This window comes from Peromyscus maniculatus, chromosome 5, assembly GCF_049852395.1.
Source record: "Peromyscus maniculatus bairdii isolate BWxNUB_F1_BW_parent chromosome 5, HU_Pman_BW_mat_3.1, whole genome shotgun sequence".
In the NCBI taxonomy this organism is placed as follows: domain Eukaryota; kingdom Metazoa; phylum Chordata; class Mammalia; order Rodentia; family Cricetidae; genus Peromyscus; species Peromyscus maniculatus.
Genome location: NC_134856.1, coordinates 28,071,037 through 28,097,460, shown reverse-complemented (window position 1 = coordinate 28,097,460; position 26,424 = coordinate 28,071,037). Strand labels below are relative to the sequence as shown.

At 41.3% G+C, this 26,424-nt stretch overlaps 1 protein-coding gene across 2 annotated transcripts in view; it reads left to right on the top strand.

Annotated features, from left to right (window-relative positions):
* Positions 1-26,424, top strand: part of Ttc29 (tetratricopeptide repeat domain 29) — a 203,686-nt gene that overhangs the window by 7,357 nt on the left and 169,905 nt on the right. The window lies entirely within an intron of this gene.

The following is a 26,424-nucleotide window of genomic DNA, read 5'->3' as shown; positions in this document are numbered from 1 at the left end:
TGAACAGTATAAACACTGCTATTCTATCATTAACCAGAATCTAATCTATGGGACAAATAGCAGTATGAAAAAAAAAAAAAACCCATGTATGTTAGAGGGATAGAGAGACATCTTAAAGAATGGCCAGACAGGCTTAAATTGGTCTCAGCCAGGTTAAGTCTTTAGGCATAAGCATTGAAAAATTGGCATCTCCAAAGGGTTCCATGTATCACACTGAATTCACTAGATTTCCGCTGTAATGTTTAATGCAAATGTTTTTAAAAGATTCCACCAGCATACAACTTAATGCTAATTCAATCAAGAAATATGCCTAATGTTTTTAATCATAGGTTTCATACACTGTAAAATGTTGTTTCTTCGTATGTTTGATTTGATCTTTGTCAATGTGAGTATTGCATAGACAAACAAAAGAGCTCATCTTGTCAATAGCTCCAGCACAGAATGGTAAAATTTATAATAATTGGACTGGGGGTGGCTCAGTTGACAGAGTGATTGCCTTGCATGCATGAAGCTCTAGGTTCGATCCTCAGCCAACATAAACCAGGCATGGTGGGAGACATGCCTGTAAATCCCAGCACTGAGGAGGCAAAGGTATGAGGACCAGGAGTTCAAATTCGTTCTTTGCTACATATAGAATTGGAGGATTGCCTGGGCAACCTTGAGACCCTGTCTAAAAGTAACTTTTTTTTTTTTTTTTTTTTTTTTTTTGGTTTTTTGAGACAGGGTTTCTCTGCGTAGCTTTGTGCCTTTCCTGAAGCTCACTTGGTAGCCCAGGCTGGCCTCGAACTCACAGAGATCCGCCTGCCTCTGCCTCCCTAAAAGTAACTTTTAAAATTATAATAATTAATGTTACTTATTTCCACAAAGCTGTTCTAAAGATGTTTGATTAAATGTTATTTGGATTGATGACTCATTGGCTTGCCTCGGCAACCTGTTGAACAAAATTAAAGATCATTATTGTAGGATACTGTGGTTACTAACTATAAGAAATATATATAAATAGTACTTGCATGATAACTTAAGTATAATTATGTCCAAATAACTTAGTTGCCCTTAAGTGTTAAGAATTAAGATAAGAATTAAATATATGCTTCATAAAAGTCAACAAACTAGAAATTCTGTACACCTAAGCACTCAGGGCAGACTATTCAGTCCAAGAAAGTACAAGATAGACTATGTTTATGACTTTTCTCTAATTACAGTAATAATATATTTTTTCACTAAGAATATCACCAAATTGATTTCAAATTCTTCACCGTGTCACAGAAAATAGTAACACTGAGTAATTCTTCCATATTGCATTCTCCTAAAAGCAGACCATGCATGTGACTCAAGAATCTAATCTTATCTGCACAAAAGCCCTTTTTGCGACACACAGTGCAGGCCATTAGTGTGGAGAGAGCTTGTACACAACTTGCTATTACGCTCTTGATTGATACTTACTCTAGACTACTGCACCCTAGACAAACTAATTGAATAACACATAAAGGAGAAAACTGATGAATGATTTCAGCATCTCCCAGACATGCCCAGCAGGTGCCGAGAAGAATTGTGCATATTCTATTAGCTGAGGGATTGCTGCATAAAACGTTTTATTAGCCATTCAACTATAAAAAGATAAATTGGTCAACAAACAGGTACTAAATACTTACCTCATATCTAATATGAGATTTTTCACATTGGGAGAGACAGTGATATTTTACTGTAAGATAGTTGACCCTATCCCAAAGTCTTAACATGTATTGGAGATATTAAGACCTATGTGTACCAGACAGCTATGGAAAGGATGAGTGCTGCTGATGCACTGTGAAGTGCAGCCCAGAGACCAAGGGTAAAGCAGAAAGGACAGAGACGGCTGGATAAAACTTGTCAAGCAATGTATATATACATGGTTAGCACAGTAAAGCGATCGGACCAATAAGTCAGCGATAACCAGCACATAGAGTTTAATACACAGTGACTCAAAAATCAATGTTCAAGCAGGTAGAGCACCATGTAAGATATGCCTCAAATCCTCCCCTCTACTGCCTTATTCTTCATTAGGATGCTAGAACATTTGTATATAGTCACTAAGACATTTGAGACACACTAGATTTAGTATCCCCTAATAGGCTATGTTCTTTGTTTTGTCTCCAAATGACCTCTTATCACATACCTCCAAATATGGCAGCCTACATGCATCTCAATGCATACACTGTGGCTTTCCTGGTTGCGGTGAGTGGGAGGTCCCACTCTTGTTCTAAGCACTTCTTGATCCTTCCATCTCATTGCCTCCCACCCCCTCCTTCAGTACACCATCAAGTTCTCCCTCCCCATTGAATCAACAGCACTAGTGTTCAAACCTCTGTTAATATTTCTGGTCTTCTTATGGAAGTACTTTCTCACACACACACCCCATCTTTTGCAGTAAACACGAGCATCATGTAAATATTTTTTCAAATGCATTTGTAGTTGCTATCCTTATCGATGTCTCTCCTTTTCCTTAGCATGCTTCCTCTCTGCCACACCTGACAGTTCTCCCTCCATCTCATCTTGAGGACCGCCTTCCCTGCGTTTGGCAGTGTACACCACTCTTGTTTTGTTCTTGTGATTTCTGGGATGTCTTGTTGGATGATTTTCCTCCAGACCACATCAACTCAGCCTCCTCTGATGACTGCATCTCTGTTTTCAAAGTCTCAGTGGAAAGAAAGCCAAGGGCCCTGTCCTAGGCCTGCTTCTCCAGCCATCATCTCGATGGATGCAGTTTTAGCTGTAAACATTAGCAGCGATACCATAGCTGCTACACTGGCAAATCCAGCACTAAGCTCTCCAGGCTCCAAAGTTTTACATTCACCTGCCTCCTTGATGTGGCTGCTAAAGAGACAGAATACACATCACAAGGTCACAGCAACTTGAAACTAAAGTCTAGGTCCTCCAATGCTCCTCTCCCACACCCCACCCAGGATTCTCCCTATAGCCACTCCCCAAGGCAGCCTTTACCCTTACCATGCCCCATGCTCTCCATCAGATGCAATGTTAAAATATCTCCTGAGACCCAGTACTTCTTCCCATTGCCTACTCCAGTCTTGCCAAGGTCTCAACACAGTCTTCTAGGTGCACTTCCTACTCTGGAGTACTCTTGGGTATTCTGTTTCTACCAAATCTAGTGAAACTTTACAAAAGTGATGAAGACACTCCTTTCTCTAAAGCTTTCTCACTGCTTCTGTGACACCTTTGCTCAGCTGGCCTGAAGCTGGGTGCGGCTGCAGCTTTGCTGGCTCTGACTGGTGGCCCTCCTTTGGCCCCATCTGCCCTCCCAGGGCAGCTTTATTGCTGGTGTACTCCTTCTCATGTGGTATGCCACTTTGAATGTGCCCGCTCTTAGGATCTCTTTCCCATTTCCTAATCTGGTTTAAAACATACTCAAGCAGAAAAACTGAACAATTGTTACTAGAGAAATCCAGCAGAGGGTCAGATGCCACTGGCTTTGCTTTGGAATGGGTAGAATAGTTCAGAAGCAAGGACTTCAGGCCTTACCTAATCTATAAATACAGAAGGAATTTCAGGATGCTTTTTTTAACCTTGGTTGACTTTGTTCTTTGACAATATCATACACGCATAATATGCATTCTAATTATTGTACCCCTCTCTACTCTCTTTCTCTCTGCCATTTTCACCCTCTCTCTCCTTCCCAAAAGTCTCCTTCTTATTCTTATGACTTAGTTGTTGTTTTGTTTGAGAGTTACTGGGTTTACCCAGGATCATGTGGGTCCGTGGCTCTGGAACTGTAGCTGAAGCCTGGCGGCTTCTCAGTGGGCACACAACTGAAGACAATGATATCCCTTCCCCCAGAATTCACCAATGGCCAATAGTTCATGGAGAAAGGATAGAGTCCTTTGAACTCTCCCATGAGTGACAGTTGAGGGGCCCAGTCTTGTGTTGTCCCATTGCAAGCGACCATAGCTGCTGTGAGGTTATATGACCGCATTGACTAACTTTGCCATGCCCAGAAGACAAATGTCATGGCCCCTCTTATGTTCAGCCTCTTAAATCTGTTCTGTTTCATCTTCTGCGATGTCACCCTCCCTGAACCTTAGAGAGAGTATAAACATTTTGTTCGGTGTGGATCATTCAGCTGTTACTTAGCCACAGCACCCTGAGCCGCCCTGTGCCTCTGCATTCACCACTAATTCATTGCAAAGAGAAGCTTTTCTGGTTGAAGTAGCATTGGTCTATGGGGATAAACAGGACTATTTAGAAGGTAGTTTGGGACCATGGCCATCTAGCTAATCAACAGTATTAAGCTTACCCTGAGGGCCTAAGGCATTTTCAGGCATGGGTTTTTAATTAGTACCAGGTTTTTTGCAGTACCAGAAATAAATTCCCTCTTGTGGAGCAGACCACAGCACCAGTCAGACAGTGGTTGGTTACCCTCCTCACACTCATTTTGCTTAATGGGTTGATGTTGTCAATCACAGGGTTCCCAGCTGGATAAGACCACTGCCACCCTTCTTGCCTAACAGCCTGTGTAGCACATTCCAGGGTCATGGAGACAGGGAGGAAGCTTCCAGATCAGTTCCTGCTGGGTTTCTTTATACTTTGCAAGCAAAGAGTGTAGTATCTTCAGTGACATGATCCTAGTTCTGAGATAGGGCCTTTCACAGTCCAGCTGGCCTTGAACTGAAGCTGAGGATGGCTTTGAACTCTTGACTGGTCTGCCTCCATTTCTCAAAGCACACACCACCATACCCAGCTTTTTTTTTTTTTTTAAATTTGTGTATGTGTGTGAGTATATAGATGAGCATGTGCTTACAGATACCTGTAGAGACCAAAAGAGGTCACTGTGGCTTTGGACCTCCTGAAGCTGGAGTTGCAGGTGGTTGTGAGCCACCCATTGTGGGTACTGGGAGCTGAACCTGGATTTCCTGCAAGGGCAGCCAGCACTCCTACCACTAAGCTGGAGGCCCAGTCTCTACTTTATTAATTGTTAAATGCACCCTTTTTTGGCTGTATCTTAGATATTGCATTATTCAAAATAATATACTCTACATTTGCACTTGACAGTGATTCATCTTTATTTCACAGGTCTATGTGATAGGTTTACTGATATTGTTTTAACTGATCTTTAACTGCTGGAAATTGGTGAACCAGAACTCTTGGTGCACTTTGGATTTTTAATTATGTATATTATCAGAATGCAGTATTGTTTTTCTAAAAGCACTTAAAATATCATGTATTATCATGTCTTAATTGCTCCGAGAAGCTAAGAAATAAAATTGTAATTTATAGATTCAAATAAAATTGGGGGGGGGCAGTTTTTGTAACATTGTATGTGAAAATACAAATGAGCAAAATCATTTGGGCACAGATAATGTTAATCTGCTCTATATTATTTTCTGTTCCAAATCGGAAGCCCCAGCGTGTGGACAAAGAAGGTAGGTTGAGGCCCACGTGATTCCTGAGATGCTGCTTTCTTTGGGGGTGTCTGACTTTGAGCCTCATCTGCAAGGCATTTGTGGCCAGGACTGTCGGTTCCCTCATCCAGCTACTTTAGACCGTAACAAAACCAAGAACCAGGGCTGTGGTGGCCGCTTGGCTGGTGACATGCGTGGTGCGCAGGCGTGAGGACCTGAGTCCAGAACCCCAGCACCCAGGGACAGCCAGATGTGGCACCCACACCTTCAGTCCCAGTGGGGAGAATCCCTGGAGCCCCTGGCCAGTCAGTCTGGATAAACGGGTAAACTCTGGGTTCAGTGAGGGTCAGTGTAAAAATTACTTTAAAGTCCCTTTCTGCTTCATTCTGAGTTGTGTAACTCCTGTGGTTCACAATAAATTAATATTTCACTGAGGAGGCTTTCCTCTGGAATCTCAGAGCCTTCTAGACAGTCTTTTCAGATTTCCCGGTTACTGGCCAATCAGGTCCAGGGTTTGCACATGTCGAGAGCAGACGGTGTTTAGTCCAGATTTAACTGTTCAGAGCATGCTGTGGGAATTTAATCTCCTCCAGGTGTGTTTGTCCTCTGGCCTGTTCATTATTGTCTGCTTTTGTGAAATCACTTTGTTTTCCTTTAAAACACTGTGCTCTGCTGTAAAAGAATGGATTCTCTAAGGGAGTTGGCAAATTTAAACATCTAAAGTAGTCGGTTGCCGAGTAAATGGTTGTATGATGGTGTTAAGTGAGGTTCGTCTTTGATATTGTATTCTGTCAGTATTAAAACAGGGAAGACTCGAAACTATTCACAACCTTTTAGATTTCTGTTATGGTTAAAAAACAATCCCTAAAATATTGATACTACAACATTCATAAAAATATCAATCTCCTGGCCCACACATTTGCCATGCTGTTTTTTTTATGTTGGAAAGTGGGGGTGTTATTATAACAACTGCTGAACTTCTCAGTGCTTAAAGCTACAGGCTCACAAGGATGCTTCCGCATACTCAGTCTCCACAGAAATGGTAGATCAAGATCTTTCCTAGTCAGTGCAATTGTGTGTGTGTGTGTGTGTGTGTGTGTGTGTGTGTGATGTCTATCTGTTTAAAAAGCACATTATTCTTTTTTGAAAAAAAGTTTGATGTCTAACTATGAGAAATGATAAAAAGAAGAAAATTAAGGTGATACTTTTTTCTTTAGTTTTTAATTAGATTATTTATAAATGTCCAACTTCCCTTCATCTGGAATATAATTATCAAGATACACATGTGTAGTACGTTTGTAAATATGTGTATATTAGTCTGTGTGTAAATATGTATTCTTAGGCTTGGGCTTAAACTGATAATATTAATTTTCTACATACCACACAAAAATCATATAATAAATTTTGACTATTTTCTTCAGGTTAACAAGTATCTTAAAATTAAACATACCCAGAACACCCAGAAATAGGGAGACATATCTTTGTCTTCTTCATAATCCACATACCCAGGCAAAACTCAGCAGTCCTTTTTCTAGTAAGGCTGTAAGGAATGCCCCACTAACTCAGGTGTGAGAGTTAGGGTGACCAACATCCTTTAAAAATCTAGAAATGGCTCATGTATGTCACTGTCAGGTAGAGTGCAAATCCATCATTGGCCAAGGCAGTTAACTTGGGAATTATATGAAATTAGAGGGGTTTTCATTGAATAAACTTGATTGTGTCATTTCCCACAGAAACCTGTTTTTCCTATTTATAGATGATCAAACCCAATGAGAAAGAAGCTTAACACTGAATTATCAGTTCGCAGAGCCCACCCAAGGGATCAGCCACCACTGCAAGGCTAAGGTGTCCTGGTATCCACAGGCAGGGCAGAGATGATGGGCATGGGAGACACGGTTCTCAGGGTGCTCCCATCGCACGGGTGTGAAGTAAAGTTAGGAACTGAACGTCTCTTTGTCCCCTTCCCTGGTCCCAAGACAGGAAAGGGGCAATGCATCTTTGGAAAATTGCAACAATGCCTTCATTTACAAGTGTTTGTTCTGCTCCAGCTTTTGATATGGAAGACTTTGATTGTTTGGAAATTAACCAGTGTTGATCTCTAGCCCTTCAATTAATTAAGTCTAATAAAATGTCCTTGAATTAATTAAAACTAATGAATTATATATGCATTTAGTCATTTATAAATTGACTAATTAATCACTATAGTATCTTCCAAAATTCTTAGGTGATCAATGAGGAAGAATTTTTCCAAATTTCTTTTGTGTGGACTTTTTTCTCATTCCATTTCTTGAGGGATCAAATGTTACTGGTCAGAATAATTTCTGAGGAGTCTAACTTTTATTCTAAATATACTGGGAAATTTTTGCTATATTTTTTACAAGGAAACGATGTGAGGTGGCTTCACTTCAATGTGTGCCCAAGACTGCTCTGCCCTGTGCATGACTTATTTTGAGTGGTGTGACCAGGGTGGGAATAAAGGAAATTATAAGAAGTGGTCTTATTTAGAATATGATAGAATGGACATGGGAATAAATAAAGGAAGAAAGAGATGTTGACTCTTCTGAACCCACCTGAGCAGCTGGACGATGTCTTATTCCCAGCTGAGTCCCCCAATTCCTCCAACAATATGCAGCACACAGTAGGCACTCAATAAATAACCTTTTAAGTCAGGCTGTTCTTACCTAAGCCTCTCTAGTTAAATCCCTTCCATTCCCACTTTGAAATTTTTGTAGTAAAAATAATAAGAGCTACAGTGAGCACTTAGAATGTTTCAGGTATTGTTTCACGAAAGTCATCTGTAAAAATTCTTTTAATACTAGAAAAAGTATCTATCAGTTCCATTTACAACCAAGAATAAAAGTCCAGAGGCATTATCTTGACCAAGCCACCCAGATCATCAGGACAAGAGCTGAACTTGAGTCCTGGCGCTCCAGCTCTGTGACCCACCGTTCTTCCTTGACACCATCCTGGCTCTGGAGCCACCCAGGCCTTAACCAAGTGCTGTCCTTCTCATCTCCCATCCTAAGGCACTGCCATTCTTGCCCTAGACTGTGCCGTGGTTCTTCTGGGTCAAGTGGCTCAGTTCTACCCGGGCATCTGCGGCTCTTCTGTACCCCTCTCCCATCAGAGCACTCCAGCACCCCGCTGCCATTCTGTCTCCTGCGCGTGCTCTGACGGGATGGAGGAGGTGTGCTGTTTATCTGCGTAGCTACGGTATGGATGAGGACCACAGCTCACAGGTGGTGGTGAATCTGTGAGCTGGGTACCTGTGCTGTGCCTGGAAGGCCCGCCGTTCCCTCCCATGCCTCGTGTACTTAGGAGCTTTCCCCTTTCCTCGCTGTGGGAGGCCGCCTGTGCCCCACGATCACCCACACAGTAGAATTCCAAGTGCTTGTTGCTGCTCTCTGAACAGCTGTGGACCACCATAAACATGTACTTTATTTCCCCGAGTATTAATATTTAATAAACTATAGATTGTGACCCATTAGTTTGGGGATCACAGCCAGCATTTTAAGAATAAAAAGAGAGTTCATAAAGTAGGATGGAGAAGAGTGCATGTGTTCAGTAAGGCTAGCACTGGGAAGTTTACTGGAGGAGAGCAGACTTTAAGCCCAGACTCGATGCTTAGCTTTCAGCTTTACACTCACAAAGAACTGGTTGCCTTTGGACCATTCATTTAACCTCCTCTGACTCAGCCTCCTCAAAGTGACAGAAAGGGTCTCACAGAACAGCTCTAAGGATTATGTTACTGTTTATCAAAAGAAGAATAAAGTGCTGTGTGCAGCAGGGCTTTTATACGTTTTATGTATTTATATGCACTGTATGTACCTGCACAGGGCGACACTTGGCAGTGAGTAAGCGTCAAGAAGGCAGGGGCTAAGCTGGAGAGGAAATGGAGGACACACATGAGAGGCCAGATTCCAGACTCCTCCAAGAATTTGCAAGATGACACTAGACTCCGCACCCACCAACCTACCTAGCTTCCTTCCTTCCTTCCTTCCTTCCTTCCTTCCTTCCTTCCTTCCTCCCTCCCTCCCTCCCTCCCTCCCTCCCTCCCCCCCCCCTCCCTTGGTCCCTTTCTCTCTATGTATTTGCACTTTGTACACACCATCGTTCCAGGGCTGTGGGTTTTCCTTTAAGCTCCACCCCACTGTCCCACGTACATTTTGAAATGCCTGTTTTTCCTTTTCTTTGTTTGCTGCAAGTTTTTCTGATTTGCTTTGTCATTTTGAGCTTCCTTTTTATAAAACTCAAAAACTAAAAAAAAGATGTAAAGTTAATACAGTGAAATATTAAAACGAGAGCAGGAAAAAATGAGAAAATAAATGGAATTTATTGCTTTTTTTTTTTTTTTTTTGGAAAGATGAAGAGAACTGATCAACCTTTAACCAGACTACTATTAAGGAAAAAGAAAAAATACGATATGCCAACTTTCAAGGTTTTTTATTTGTTTTGTCTTAGACTATCTATCTTAGACTTGTCTATCAAGTCTAAGAAAAAACAAACAAAATTTGAAAGTTTTTCTGATTTGCTTTGACATTTTGAGCTTCTTCAAGTCAAGAAACAGTTCCTAAATGCAGAAGTCCAAAGTCTATGTCGTCAGAGTCAATACAGCCAGAGATAGGCTTGAGTGTTGGAAGACAAGGGGCTGACACCACTGTAAACCGGCCACGTGTAATAGCCACGGGAAGATGATTAGAAAACAGATTGAAATGTCTGAGGTGCACTATCAGTGCAGCCTGGCAATACAACATATGCAGTGTATGTTGCATGTGTTTGCAAGACACCAATGTTAAGAAATGGGTTTCAAAATCTGCAAATAAATCGATTGTCCCCCAAATTTCCCCAAACTGCAGTGCCTCTTACATTAAATGTCAAATTCTCACGTGTGCATTCTTATGCCTCACACACTCGTGAGCATATATATTCTGTGCTACTAATGTCTTTGCTTTCTTGGTAGCAGTGACACAACCCTTCTCATTGCTATAGTTGCAGACGGTGCCCCTCTTGGTTCTAAATGTTTTTCTTGCATATGGCTATTTTGCATGGATTTTAGAATTATCTTGTCAAGAGTCAGGAAAATATCATTGGATCTGCAGCAAAGATTTCACAAATTTAAACGTTATTCTACAAGAAATGATAGCATTAAAGCCTCGAGCCCCCACACTAACAAGAACTGCTGTTTTCAGCAGTGTTGGTGGGCACAGTGGCAGACAGCAGCGCCCCGCACACGCCTGCCTGGGATTACGCTAACTAACGCACCACAAATGTGAAGGGCCTTTCCATGTCTTTTTAATGGATATATACATTGTCAACAAAAGGTTCCCTAATTTCCACTTTTCTTAAGCATTATGGGTTTTTAACATTATTAAATAATTTTCTGGTGGTTTTTTGTTTGTTTATTTGTTTTTGTTTGCTTGCTTGCTTGCTTGCTTGCTTTTTTTTCCCCTGAGGTGATCATAAATTTTGCTGAAGTGATCATAAAGTTACTAGATTTTTTTAAAAATACTGAATTCTGGATAAACCCTACTTACATGGTGTGTGGTCAATTTGCTCGCTCTCTCTCTCTCTCTCTCTCTCTCTCTCTCTCTCTGTGTGTGTGTGTGTGTGTGTGTGTGTGTGTGTGTGTATTGTGTATGTGTGTGTATGTACATGCATTTTCATCTAAACTATCTTCTTAACCTGTAATCTTTCTTTCGCTGCCCTACAGTTTTATAGATAGCATTGGGAGCCTTCAATCAGGTAATTATACGGCGAGTATTGTGAACATCATCGAAACATAAAATAAATGATCGCTGTGACTATAATTAGGGTTGTGCCGCGGTGCACAGCCGCATCGGCTTTTGTGCTCCTGCTACTGTTTCCATTCTTGATAAGATTCGAAGCGACGTCTTTGTCTCTTTATACAAGAAGTTGTCTGTTTTGTGAGACCACCATGCCTCTCTCTGTTTTATTATTTTCCATTTTCCTCTTGATGTTCCTCTCTTGCCCTCTCTTTGGGCGTATTTCCTTGTGTCTGTTTTGTTAGGATTTTTCTGTCATCCTGAGTGGAAGCTGCTTCCTCGCTCACAACAGCTGCTCCCGATAGTCTCTTGGGTGACGCTTCTTTTCGACCCCGAGGCTCCCTTCTCAGGGTGTGATGTTTGAGTATCTTTAAGATCCCAAATATTTTAAGTTTACATAAAGGGTTTTGCTTTGAAGCACTGAGTAAGTTGGAGTTATATTTATGCATTTACAGTGAATGGATTTGGAGTTTGCTTTCTGTTTCTCTCATTCAGTGGGAACGGGGGTTGAGGAGGGAACCTTGGCTTAGACAGCATGCTGTGCATGATATCAGTCTATAAAATTTCCAGCGTCCATAGTACATTCTAGTCCATAGTCAATTTTATGAAAAAGTCTTACACATTTGAGATATTAATCCATATTCTATATTCACTTACTGAACAGTTGGCAGACCTGGCTGCTGGAGTCCGGTCACCAGCTTGAATCTGTTATTCCCATCAGCCTGGGAATGTGTTAGCCAAGCATTTTTCTGCTACCTCATCTGTACGTTTCTGAAATAAAATTATTCGGATTACTTGTCTTCATTGTTCTGTTGATTTTCTACACTTTGAAGCTGTGGCATCTGATACACTTTTTCCAGCTGCCACACTTCTCAGTAATCAAACTATTTATAAACCTCCGAGTCTTTATGTTTTTCTGTTTGCATTCTGTTTTGTGTGCTATTAAAAATGCTGCAAAGGCTGCATGCTTCCCTCCTGGTAGCATCTCAGATGGTGGGGGACAAAACGCAAGGAGAGGCACGTTCTCTGCCCGGTGCCTGTCTATCTTATGTGGATTTTGTTTTTGTTTGTTTTTTAAGTTTGAATTCAGCACTGTTTTGTATTCTCAAACATACCTCCTTCTTATTTTACAATATTCTTATTCATGCATTGTTTGATTTTTAAATATTGTTATTCCTAACTAGAAATTTTCCTAAATGTTTGTGATAGCTGCAATAAGGACAATATGGTGCTTAGGATGAGCTATTTATTCCTAGATGCTATTTGTCAAAGCATCAGAATGATCAGTTTATATTGTTTTTATCAGTGTAGTTTTTACCATTTTCTGAAAGTTTGATCCTCCGTGCACATGGCCTGTGAGGAACCTTCATTTCTCCATTCATCTGTGTGGTACCCATCTCTTTGTAATGATAAAGAATATGAAATATGAAAGGTTTCTCCATATGCCTTATAATTTTGTACTTATCTTATATGCCCTTAAGTTTGACAGGGGAAGACATATTCTTGACTTATTTTTCATGTGGGAGAAAGTTAAAGGATGTTTAATGAAAAGTTGTGCATTGCTGTGGTAGAAACGTTAGAACCCGGCAAACGAGACCAGCTGTTGTCCTTGGATGTTCGGATGTAACAAGTCTCCTCAGTTAATTTATCACAGGGTTTTTGTTTTTTTTTTCTCAAGTTAACTTAATTTTTAAAAAGGAAAAGGAAAAAAAGGGACAATGGTGTGGTTAGCAGAATACGGGAGAAGACGGGAGGTGGAGGGAGGAAGAGACGAGACTTAAGAGCTGATGTTTTTATTTTTTCATGACAAATGTCACCACCTCACTAGAAGAACTGTCATAATATGAGAAATCAAAATTCCAGGTTTGCTATTTATTTTTATACTGAAGAGAATGAATAACGTTTTGTTTTCATTTTTAAATTATGTTGTTTTCCTTTTGTGTTTTAAGGGTGTCACATTTCTCTTAAATACTTGTCACATGACATTTCCTGTCATCATTTGAATGCTTTTTAAATAGCCTAAAGTAATATATGTGTGTGTTTTTGTGAGTGTATGTGTGTATGTGTTTGTGTGTGAGTGTATGTGTGTGTATGTGTGTGAGTGAGTGTATGTATATGTGTATGTGTGTATGTGTGAGTGTGTATGTATGTGTGTGAATATGTGTGTGTGCTTGCATGTGTGTGTGTGTGTGTGTGTGTGTGTGTTGGAAGCAGGAACAAGAGAACAGTTAGCACAAAACTATAGGTGTAAAGAATCAGTTGGTTTACTTTTCCTAAGGAAACCTACTTGTGGAGTTGTTTTATGTGAAAGGTTAAAAAAAAACCATTGAAAAAGTTCTAATCAACTTTTGTACATTATGTAGAAACTTCATTTTCTAAACTCTGCAAAAGAAAGTTTCATATTTAATGGGAAATCATGAATTATTCCATTTATTATCCACTTCCTCCTTTCAAAGACACGATCTGGATAAAAGGCGGGGTGAATAATTTCAAAAAATACAATACATTTTTAATGGGAAGGTGCAAACTCCAGACTCTCACGACTCCCAGCAAGAGTGCGAGAAACAGAATTTTATTTGCAAAACTCAGCAAAATCCGGCACAGGCGAAGCGTGAGGCTCTGAAAACAGCATGGCAAGACCACACCCTCGTCCTAAGGTTTCCTGAGATTAGTGTATTCTCCAGCTTTCTGTTTGTTTCATAGGTCACTCAATTTATGTGGAAAATTGTTGTTTTATTTATAAAGATGAGAACCAGAATAAAAGGAGTGGGTTTTTTTTAGTTTGTTTTGAGAAAAACAATCCCAAATAATATGATTTCAAAAATTGTGGCAGACACTACAAATTACATTTAAAAAAATAGAGTGGATACAATATCCTGTGGAGTTTTATGCTAACACAAATTATGATATTAATTTACACAAAAAGACTCAGATGCTGTAGCATGTTAATACTTTTGTGTGTTCATAGTCATAATATATAAAACTAAATTTTAATTCATACTCAATATTACATTAGGACACAATATAATAATTATATTAGTTACTCAAATTTCTTTTTTCTCACTAAAAGCCACTTTAAAAAAATGGTTTTCTGTTGCCTTTCCAAGGGTTGAAAACTTTAGTGTAATTTGGACCAAAAGAACATGAATCCATGTGGCTCCCCCTTATACTCAAAAGGTGTTCAGACTTGAGTTTCCTTCTAGCTTGACACTAATTCCCTGGAAAATCCCTTTCAAGTGGTGTTCAGTCCGCAGCGCACTTTGCCTGGCCTTCAGCATGTACCACTCCTCTGTAAGTGAGCTTGGCTTTTCCAGGAAGGCTTGCAACTAGTCAGATCACATACAAAACTGGAAACTCACATAATGGGTTTTCTTCTAGTTTTTTATACAAAATTCCCAAAGAAGCTCTAAAAAACTGTGGCTAAACTTGAGATTTTTTTCACTAAAGGTGTATGCTGCTAAAATTCTGTGTGACGGCTTTGTGGATATCCAGTGCTGTGTTAGACTGATGGATGCGTGGTTGATTCTTGCCCAAACAATGGTAGCCACTGTAATTCAAAGATTTGACTGAATGGAAAGCACCTTTAACATGATCTATACATTAAAATGCATTTATGTTGTTAAGAGAACTCTTTAAAGCCATTCAGAGGGCTGTGGTCCTAGGCTGCCTGCTGAATCAAACCCACTGTTCCTACGACAGCCAGTAATTATGGCCAGCAAGACATTGTTGGATCGGTAAACGTCATTGGTCTTGCAAGTCACTGCATTGAAAGCCAAACATCAGTTCTAACAATTGAATATGCAACTTAACTTTTGTTTCACAAACAGAAATATTTTATGTATTCTAAAAAGGAAGTCACCTGTCATGAAATGAATTCTTGTTAAGAGGATTCTTTGTTGCATGGTATAAAATGTTGTGTTATCCATCAAAAGAATAATATTAGCAATAGTCTTACAGTGAGTTCATCTTATTACTAGGTTTCTTAAAAAAATAAAAAGTTGTGCTTGGGTTCAATATAATTTTTCAAATTTGTACATATACTATGAAGATATCGAAAGTTTGTGCTTCCTACTTTATTAATAGATATGAATTTGTATTTTCCAAAAATATAGAGCAAAACTTGAATGTATAACAGTTTTTCAAAGATTCATATTAATAAATTTATAGCTGTTTAGAGAATTATGCAACAATTCTATTCAGTCATATAACAGATTTTACTTCTAAATTAGAAAGTTAATCTAGATACCTAGTTGAATGTAAATCTGAGCAGAAATGAAATGCCCTACTGTATTAACATGCACATTCTAACTGTTGGCAAATTTTTATCTCCATTTTTTAAAGCTTACATAATGGATGATACCACACTTACCTGGGTGGTGAGTCTAACGAAATTTTTCAGAAAACATATAAATTAATACATTCTAGATGCTAACTAAATATTCCAATCTTTGTAAGGAACATTTTACACAAAATTATAACAGCATATAAAATCTATAATGGTAAAATTTATAGCACAATATTTATACATTCAAAATTATTTTTAAAGCTTTCTTTTAAATATATGCCCTTAAATTTCATAAAGGATCGAGATGGTGATTATGATTATGCCATGAAAATTCTTACAATGTGATTAGTCATAAGTAAAACTATATGAAAAGTTCTTTATTGAAATGTATGTTTAAAATGTATGTAAGCTGCTGTGATTTTATTATGTCTGTCACATGATGTGCATTATTCAGGTTCTGAAATCTCTAGAAGAATGAGTCATGTTAATCCTAATGAATAATTCTAATTGTAATGACTAGTCAGGATAAAAAGAGTTTTAAATTTAAGTATAGTAAAATTCTGCTTTTTGAGACAATAACATGAAACAGGCAAACTTAATCATATAAAAAATAGACAACATTGGTTGTGTGTAGTTAGTACATGTGCCGATATGCAATGTTGGTTTCAGAGAAACCATCACGGTTGGGAAGTGTTTGCACTTTCCTTAGGAACGAATAGAAAATCCTTATTAGGTATGGGGTGCTTATGACTGAAACAGCACCCTGGTTCTTCCCCAATGAGAGCTGACTGGTTTGAAAGGTTGACCTGAGATGCCACCTAACCAATGTGCATCTGAAGCAATGGGGTATCGTTCCCTGATCCCACAGACAGCTTTATGCTTGCCCTTGTCAGCTGGATGAGGTAGATCGCCCTGAATAACTTTACATTTATTTATATTATGTGTGTGCCACTTTGTTTACATACCAATTAAAATAGCATCTGTATTAAGATGGAGAATCAAAATTATCAGATTTATATGATATGACTGCAGTTTGCTAAATTTCCAGTAGATGCCCCCAGAGACCAGTCAACTCATTGGAAACCCTCGTGCTTTGTAAAGGAAGGGATTTGTTCTTTCTTTTTTTAATGTTAAAACTTTGTTTTGGGCTCTATTTAGAAGTATGTGGAAAATAAAATAAAAGCACTAAAAGTGTTAAGTCCCCATTCATTTGGTACTCTCCAGTGTGTACTATACACATAGGATGCTTCTCGGGCAGTGTTAGTCACCATTGCGACTAAGAATTACCAAAAGCTGATGTTTATATCATGAATGCCTTCATTGTTCATTGAAATCCCATCTAGTTTTAAAGTAAAGTCATTCTAAGTGCTGTGACTTCTTCTACCCCTTTCCTCTAGCTTTGTGTATTTATAGAGAAATGCTTCATGATGGTCTGTTTTTAATTTTAGGAGAAAAATTTGAAAAAAAAAAAATGTTCAAACAGACCCAAATCTCTTAGGCAATTGTTATCAGTATGTGTGTGCCAGGAAATAACTTCTTTTTGTTTTGATCCTGTATAATATTTACCTACATTGAAAAGAAGATGTAAGAATAGTGATTCACTTTATCCTATGGAAATTATATTAACCAAAGCTGTGTCGGTATCAGTGTAATTATCCCGCAGGTGACTCCAATAACATTTATCCCGCCAATATGAGTGTAAAATTGTTAAAACTGGCACAGATAACCCACTAGTGGCTTATAAATATTAACTTAATGGAATAAAAGTATTATCCTGACTTTTGAAGAGCTCTCAGAGATATTTCAAGTTTATCTTTGTCAGATTAAATAAAATTTTTATGACCTTGTTTTAAAGAATTTTTTTAATTCTTTGAAATCTTTGAATGTGAAGGTTCACTCTGATAGTGTAAATTCCAGTTCACCCCATAAAGAAATACTTTAGATTTACTCCCCATATATTTGGAGAGGTGATAATGCTTAGATTTTGAAAGTCTACCTTTAGCTAACTCATGTTCATGTCCAGAAAACTAAATGGTGTTGCCGTGCCTGTCTGTTTCATCCATCCCTTACCTTTTCCGTCTGTAGAAGGGTGCGGTTTTCATTCTTTTGAAATGTTTGCCAGCATGCTTCCTTTATATCCTCTAACGAGACTCACAGCTATCTAATCCATTTGTCATGGATGCTATCACCTGCCAGCCCCTCATTTTAAGGTAGATCCTCTGGGAGGGTCACAGAATGACTCTGGTCACTTTTCCTGGCCCAGCATGAACACAGATGAGCTTTGATAAAGAGAAAATCATTCAAACTGAGATTGCGACATAGTTGCAGAATGTCATTTTTTAAATAAACAATACAAATAAGCAGAACACTGTAGAGAAGAGGAAGAAGGATTAAATATTTTGTATAATTGTCAGCAATGTGGGGAAATGGAAAGAATTGTGAATTGGAAGGCAGAGGGCTGTGTGTGAAGGTCGACTCTTCCACTTACAGGTTTCTGTAACACAGATATTTTGAAGGATTTTTATGTAAATTAAAATAGTTAACTAGATTGCCTTTAAATGGCAGTAGACCCCATGTAGATAAAACACTTTATTTAGAATGAGTTGCTGACTGCGCAAGTTTGGGGTGTGAATGGGAACTACTTCGGGGCCTTCTGACAAGTGTTGCAAAGGAAGGAGCCCTCGCTTCAGACTTACTTCCTTTTCATCTGTCTCTGTAGTTTCAAAGATCTTACGTCATCTAGAAAGATGATCACACCAGACAGTGATACGACGGTTGTCAGGACTGCTAATGGAAACATCAGTATAATGCCTGTTTATCAAGGCTTCTTTTTTGACAGGAAAGTCAGGTGGAAACTCCAGAATGCTTTGGCCATAATGATCTGCGAAGTGGTTCCAGCTCACAGCAACAAATGTGAACAGGCTGCTAACACACAAAACTAAGGCAGCGAGCTTGTCGCAATATAAACAACTGGATTTTTCATGGAACTGATCTTAATAGCTGTTGTCCTGAAAACCAGAACTGCAGTCTTCATCAAAATGATCCCTAATAGCACATACTCTGCATGCTGCAGTTCAGGTGGAGGGTCCAGGTGGAACTGATAGGGATGTCCACCTCTGTCCTGGTTATAGTCGCTGAGACAAATTAAATTCTTGAAAATAATGAACTTCCCAAAGTCCAAAGGACACAAACTGTACAACGTTGTTATTTGAATTCCCACAGGTGCCAGTATGGGTAGGATGCAATGACTACTTCAAATATGAAGGTGCTAAGGAGGCCACATAGCTTTGACATGCACTCCTCTACTTTGGCAAATCTTCGCATATGGATGTTGAGGTGATCCATTTGACAGATGCTGAAATCATAAATATCTTTCAAATAACAGGAATTGTTGACCAGAAAGGGCGAGGCACAAGAAGTGAACCACCTCTGTCTCTTCTCTTTAGTCCAAATGTTAGTTACTGCCAAGTGCAAGATAAGTAACTCTAGAAATTGTCATATTTCTATGGCCACCAGAGATGAATGGAAGATGATGAATAATGAACCAAAGTCATGACATAAATCTTGAAGGACCAGATGTTAATGCCCCTTTCATAGGTCAAGGGTTTTTTTTTTAATTAAGAAAATTTTTTATTCATTTTACATACCAATCAAAGGTCCCCCCTTCCCTCCTCCTGCCCCTCCAGCCTCCCCCTCCCAACCCTTCCCCATTTATACAAGAAATGTATACAAGAAGGTAAAGCCTCTCCCGTGGGGCGGTACATTTAGTAGAGGCAGGTCTAAGCCCCTCCCCCTGCCTCAAGGCTATGCAAGATGTCCCATCATAGGCAGTAGGCTCCAAAAAGCCAGCTCATGCACCAGGGATGGATTCTGATCCCATTGCCAGGGGCCCCTTAAGCAGATCAAGCTACACAATTGTCTCGCTATGCAGAGGGCCTAGTCCAGTCCCATGCAGGCTCCACCGCTGTTGATCTAAATTTCATGAGTTTCCACTAGTTTGGTTTGGTTGTCTCTGTAGGTTTCTCCATCATGATCTTGATGCCCCTTGCTCATAGAATTCCCCTTCTTTCTCTTTGACTGGACTCCTGGAGCTTGGCCGGTGTTTGGCTGTAAATCTCTGCATCTGCTTCCATCAGTTACTGGAGAAAGGCTCTCTTGGTCCAATGAGAACTGGCAGATTCTGTGTCTCAGGAAGCCACTGAGGTTGCAGGGGGTAGGGCGTGGGTCTTGTAGATTGCAGGGTCAGGGAGCCTGCCTGCAGGACTCTCCCTGCTGGCTGGCAACTGGGGCAGAGCTCAATTTAGTTTTAAAATCCATTCTTCATCTGCAGCTCCCATTAAGTGTCTTAGTTAGGGTTTCTGTTGCTAGGAGAAAACATCATGAGCAAAAAGCAACTTAGGTAAAAGGGATTTATTCAGCTTTCCTTTCCACATCACAGTTCATCACTGAAGGCAGTGCCTGCAGGGACTCAAATGGGAGCTGGGGGACCTGGAGGCAGGAGCTGACGCAGAGGCAATGGAGGGTGCTACTTACTGGCTTGCTCAGCCTGCTTTCCAAGACCCCAGCCGAGGGGTGACACCACCTACAGTGGGCTGGACCCTCCCACATCAATCAGTAATTAAGAAAATGCTCTACAGGCTTCCCTGCAGCCCCGTCTTCTGGGGGCATTGTCTCAACTGAGGTTCCCTCATCTCAGATGACTCTAGCTTATGTTGAGTTGATGCAAACATTAGCCAATATGCCCGGGAAGCCTCGTGTACCTGCAGTGATAAGGTCCCAGAAGACATTTTATAGATGGTTGGTGTGTTCATGACTGTCCCTACTTTTACTTCCATGCCACTTGTTTTCATGAGCACTTGCCTCAAATTCCATAATATTAAATTCCTTTGTTGCAGCCGGGTGAGGCAGGAGGCAGAGGCAGGTGGATCTCTGTGAGTCTGAGGCCAGCCTGGTCTACAGAGTGAGATCCAGGACAGGCACCAAAGCTATACAGAGAAAACTTATCTCGGAAAAAAAGAAGAAGTCCTTTGTTGCTGGATATTCGATCACACTGTGAACCCCTAGTTTGTTTTGCATTTGTGCTATTCAGTAAAAATCAACCTTGGATCACGAGGTGGAGCCAGCAACTAGTTAACAGCATAGAGAGTCAGAGGGAATCTGGAAGACAGATAGAGAGATGCACAGGAAGTAGTAGGGAGGGACTTTGAGGGTGGCAGTCTTTTTGGTTTGGCAGATCGCAAGAAGGCTCTCTTTCAGAGACACCAGTGAAGAAGAAGGTCAGCTAGTTGTTCCTCAACCTCTCTGAACTAGCAGGTTTTCACCCCAACCTCTGACTCCCAAGTCTTATTGATAAATAGAATGATAGAGATTTAGTTTAAAACTACATTTGGTGGCAATGGCAGGCAGAGGATCTGGCAGGACATAAAAATCTCACTGGGCCACTGCCTGGGAAGCTGGTCAGGAACTGTGGAGCCCCAATAATAAATCACTGGCGAAAACAGCAGTAGAGTCAGGTGTGGCTGCTGTGCTGATGGAGAACCATATACCTTCATAAAATGTCCAGGAATTCTCATCTCCTCCTTGTTTAACTTGTTCTTCTGATGCCTAAAAGCAGCATATTTTAGTTTAGACCAATATCTATAATTATTTCTTGTGTGTCACTGAATTTAAGGAGTGAAACATATAGGTCCAAAGAAAAAATTATTAAAATGACAAAACTCTATTGTCTGTATATTTTAAAAAAAATCATTTCCACAAAGCAAATGAACTTTGGTTATGGTTCTCTATTAAAAAACAGAAAGCTGCTGGGCATTGGTGGCCCATGTCTTTAATCCCAGCACTCGGGAGGCAGAAGTAGGAGGATTTCTGTGAGTTCAAGGCCAGCTTGGTCTACACAGTGAGTTCCAGGACAGCCAGAGTTACACAGTGAACCCCTGTCTTGAAGAGAGAGAGAGAGAGAGAGAGAGAGAGAGAGAGAGAGAGAGAGAGAGAGAGAGAGAGAGAGCCTGGAAATGTCAACCATTGCTGAGAACTGATATTCAATCTTACTTTTGGGTAACCAAGTCACCTTAGGAAATAAAGATTTGGGGTGGGTAAATAGCTTACATCAACTAGGAAAGTTTCAATAGGAGTCTGTTTAGTAAGTTGGCATTATTGATTTTTCTTTATTTTAAGTATTTTCTTTAAGTATGATAAGGCTTATTTCATGATGTATACATATGCACACATGAAAAAAATATGTGCAAAATGGAAATGATGTGAGCATAGGTACAGCTCACAATTGAAATATTGCCTTTTAGAATGTCTTTGTGAAGAATGGACATTTAAACATTTGACATTTTTGAAATGTATATTAATTCTGTATTATGGATGTTTGGAGACTGAAAGCTATTTCAGAAAAAAACCTCAGTCCAGCCTTCTGAAGCATGTTCATGGTTTGGAGACATAGGGAGCAGAAACTGATCTTGACTGAATTAAGTGGGAATGACCTTATTGGAAGGGTATTCGGTAACTAATTAGGCGGAAATTAGGAGAGAATCTAGTCCAAAAGGAAAGGCCAAGTCAAAGACCCTTAAACAGACAGTGGGTAGCAAGAACAGCCAACAGTCTTTCTGAGAGGCCACTGCCACATTGACTGAGCCCCAATCCTGCTTACACCCTAAGTTTCTCAGAGAATATCACCACTTTGCTAAAAAAAAAAAAAAAAAAAAAAAAAGATTTTACCTCAGTGGGACTAGTTATTTTCCACATACTTTAAAATGCTTCCAGCTGTGTGAGCGGGGAGGGGGGGCGGGGGGAGGGGTTCACTTCACTGCCAGCTGTGGAGGGGAGCTCTCTGCCAGCTGTGGAGGGGAGCTCTCTGCCAGCTGTGGAGGGGAGCTCTCTGCCAGCTGTGGAGGGGAGCTCTCTGCCAGCTGTGGAGGGGAGCTCACTGCCAGACGGCCACATCCAGCAAATGAGCCTCCGTCTATGGAGGCCAACAAAAGCGGCCCAGGATGATTGACAGGCATTTGTTTCTCACCCAGCATGAGATGTGAGATGAGCTGCCTCCCAAATGCTGCACCTAAAGCTAGCGTTTGGCTTTTCTTTATTTTTGACCCAGGAGGTTTTCTTCCCTCCCGTGGTGAGAGCCACCAACATACAAATGTGGCATCTCTTATTTCAAGAAAGGCTGGAGTTCCAGCCTCCAGTCCCCGAGGCCTCCCCAAAGCTGCCTTCTGGATTGCCAACCACGTGTGCCCTCAGGTTCCCCAAACTGCAGTTAATCATTTTTAAAGTGTCTTCAACCATTTGCTTTCCCTCTTTAGAAAATGACCAGTCACCACTCTAAACACTGGTCACTTCCGATCTCCTCCTTCACCATCACATCCGGTCACCAAGCCACCGGAATCTTACCACCTAATTAGGTTTTGGGACCAACAACTTCCGATGCCGGCCCCAGCACCTCTGCCCGGTTCCAGCCCCTCAGCCTCTCGTCCATCCCTTCTCATCAGGTGTGAAGTTCAGGGTCACAAATTCAAGACTGCGGAATGGAAAGTCTTTATTTTTTTATAACCTCAATTTAATTTCTGGCCCTGTGCCTCGACCCTCCCTTGTGTTAATCCTGTCACTCAGGTGAGGCCAGACCAGTGTGGTGATCTTTCAGATGGCTCAACATTCCCAAGCCACTGCCCCCATTCTGTGCCCCTGTAGTGGAAAAACATTGCCCTGTAGGGGTCAAAAGGGAAGAGAATTCCTGGATCCAGCAAACAAAAGTATATGAAAGTTCAATTTTGTTTTCAAACAGTCAGAAACTTATCTTTTAGTCTATCTGATGTAATATATAGGACATTCTAATTTTTTTAAAAAAAATCATTTATTTTTTGTCTGGCATTTAATTTTAACTGGATCTTATCTGGCAACCTGGCAAGCGAGGGACAGGGTGTGGCAGCCTTGGTCAGGGGCCTTGTGCCCATGTCTGCAGTAACTACCCAGTCCCCACGCTACCTTCCTCTAGCAGGATTTTCTCAAGCCAAAGAGGCATTTGTTCCCAGATTCCTTGTGTCACAGCAGGGTGGCATTTGACACAGGCCTGACCAATGTGACATAAACAGGCATTTGCTGTTTTCAGGAATGCTTTTGTTTTCCCCACACATAAGGAAAGGCACAGCTATGCCACCCCACGCTCTCCTTTCTGCTCTTCTTGACCTAACAGTGGACAGGATGTCAGTCTGTAGCAGCCTGCGAGCTCAGCAGGGGACAAACGATAAGAGAATCCACCAGGACACTCAGCAGACCTTCAGCTGTGTGCCCTTAGCAACAATTAGGAGCCTTGACTTTCTAAGACACTGGGAGGTAAATTCTCTTACAGAATGTATTCCTAAGCTAGGGGGTCCTGCAGAGGTGACCATCTCTAATGCACCTGACCAAGCTTTTTCCATCAGCTCCGCAGATGAGCCAGCCTGAGCTGCCGGATCTCTCCAGAGCTTCCTGTTTCATGTCTGTCCCTATGAGCAGTCTAGAAACAGCCTTTCTGCATACAAACCTTGTCACTACTCGAAAATATGGCGGCAGGAATGGTGGACCTCTCTTTCCAGGAACTTCAGGATGGCACACAGAGCCCCGGGATGTTATCATCCCACTCCTCTCATACTATTCTAGGTCCTTGAGAAATCAAAGGGCCAACTGCCTTCTGTCTAGAATCTCCTGACGGTTGGCCATTTCCCCATGCACTGTGCTCAAGGAGGTGGGCAAGGATATGGTGGTCAGCTTTGTGCCTTCAAGCATCACACCAGAGAGATGGGTGTAGCTTGATTTTTCCTCCTCGCCCACAGTCAGGACAAACCTCTGTCACCCGCCAGTCCCACAGCCACTCAGACCCAACCAAGGAAACACAGACACTTATATTGCTTGCAAACTGTATGGCCGTGGCAGGCCTCTTGCTTACTGTTCCTTTATCTTGCTAACTGTGCTTTTATCTTAAATTGATCCATTTCCATACATCTGTACCTTGCCATGTGGCTGGTGGCTTACTGGCGTCTTCACATGCTGCTGGTCATGGCGGCGGCTGCAGTGTCTCTGGTCATGGCAGCGGCTGCAGCCTCTCTGGTCATTGTGGTGGCTGCAGCCTCTCTGGTCATTGCGGCGGCGGCTGCAGCGTCTCCTTCTGCCTTTCTGTCCTTTTATCCTGCCTAGCCACGGCCGATCAGGTTTTATTTATTAACCAATCAGAGCAACTTGACATACAGACCATCCCCCAGCACAGCCAAGTGCAGACCATCTCAAACACCTGCACTCAGGCCCATGGTCCTAATCATCCTCTATACGGACCTGCTGGGTAACGCCACAAAGAACCTGAGAATGGGCTCCCACAGGACCTACAGAACATCCCACAGCAGATGGGTACTGTCAACCCCACTGTGTTCTACTGGACTTTGCAGGAAGTTGAATTCCATTTCCAGCTCATCTATTGTTTGAGGGAGAGAGGGGAGGAAAAGGGGACCTGGCCCATTCACAGTCTTGTCGTTAACCCTTCCATCCCGTGTCCTTCTCACTGGATCAGAAGGACAGCAGAAAAAAGAAATCCAGTGCTGCTCTTCTCTGCCACATGTTGAGAATCTTATCTCTTATCACATAGTGGCTCTTGACCTTCTGGTTTGGAAAGATGGTTTCTTTATTCTCTTTATCAGCTAGCTCTATAATAGTCTGGCTGTCAGATGGGAGAGGACTGAAGTTCAAGTCCATCTGGGATGCTCCTTCCAGACACTTCTCAAATGCAGCCGTGTGTATGGGGTGGAGCTCAATGGTGAAAGGCTTGCCTAGCATGCTCAGTACTCCACATTCCATCCCCAGCACCACAATAATAATAACAATCTTCCATTGCACACTATTAACATGGCCCAGATCCAGACTCCTCAGCGCCTAGCTCTAGCACTACTGGCTTGGAGTCCAAACCTCACCATTGCTTTAACAACTTCATAGTCTCACCACACTTCCCTTCATGCCTAAGGAGGTCTATGGAATAAGAAGCTCTTGGGGGGTGGAGGCTGCACAGTTGTGCTGTTTTGTTTTTGAACCTCCACAGGTGAATCTAAGGCCTATCTTAGAGGGTAGAACCAACCACACTGGCTTTGTGTTTCCCAGAGTGTGTGCACACACTTCATCTCACGGCGTCCTAGGGGAGCCCTGCAATGCAATTAGGACTGACTTTAACACAGGCTTTTACACAGGGACAGAAATGGAACACAAAGAAGTCAGGTCATGCCGGGCTGGCTCCACCTCAGCACTTCTGATTCTGAGAGGTCAGACAGATCCCATGGTCACTCAACTCTGTGTTTCTAGTAGGTCTATTGTCCTAAATATGTCTAAAAATGCCTCCTTTTAAAGGAAGAACATAAAGTAATTAACATAAAATGTGTCTTTCAGCACCTAATCATTCTTCTGCTTTAACAACGACCACCACACAGCTGTTCTCCATAAGCACATGCATCTCTTCTCTTTTCTTTCCTTTTCTTTCCTTCCTTCCTTCCTTCCTCCCTCCCTCCCTCCCTTCTTCCCTCCCTCCCTCCCCCCTCTCTCTCTTTCTTGACTTCTTTCTTTCTTTTTCTTTGAGACAGAGTCTCTCTACATAGCTCTGGTTGGCCTGGAACTCACTATGTAGACCAGCTGGCCTCTAACTCTGAGAGATCTGCCTGCCCCTGCCTCCTGAGCACTGGCATTAAAGGCCTGTGCCACCATTGCCTGGCAGCACATGCCTTTCTTAAATAAACATTTTCAATCATTGTTTATTATGTATCTACTTAGTTGTTGTCTGTGTCCTCCCCTGAGCAGGTACAGATTTCACGAGGGCACTGAACTGTTTGGTCTAGAACAATCTGTTGGAGGAGGAGAAGGGCCTATGAAGATGGCTCAATTCTTGAGTGCAGTAGTTAAATCACCTGTCATGCAATCGTGAAGGCTGCAGTTCAGATCCCTGGAACCCGCA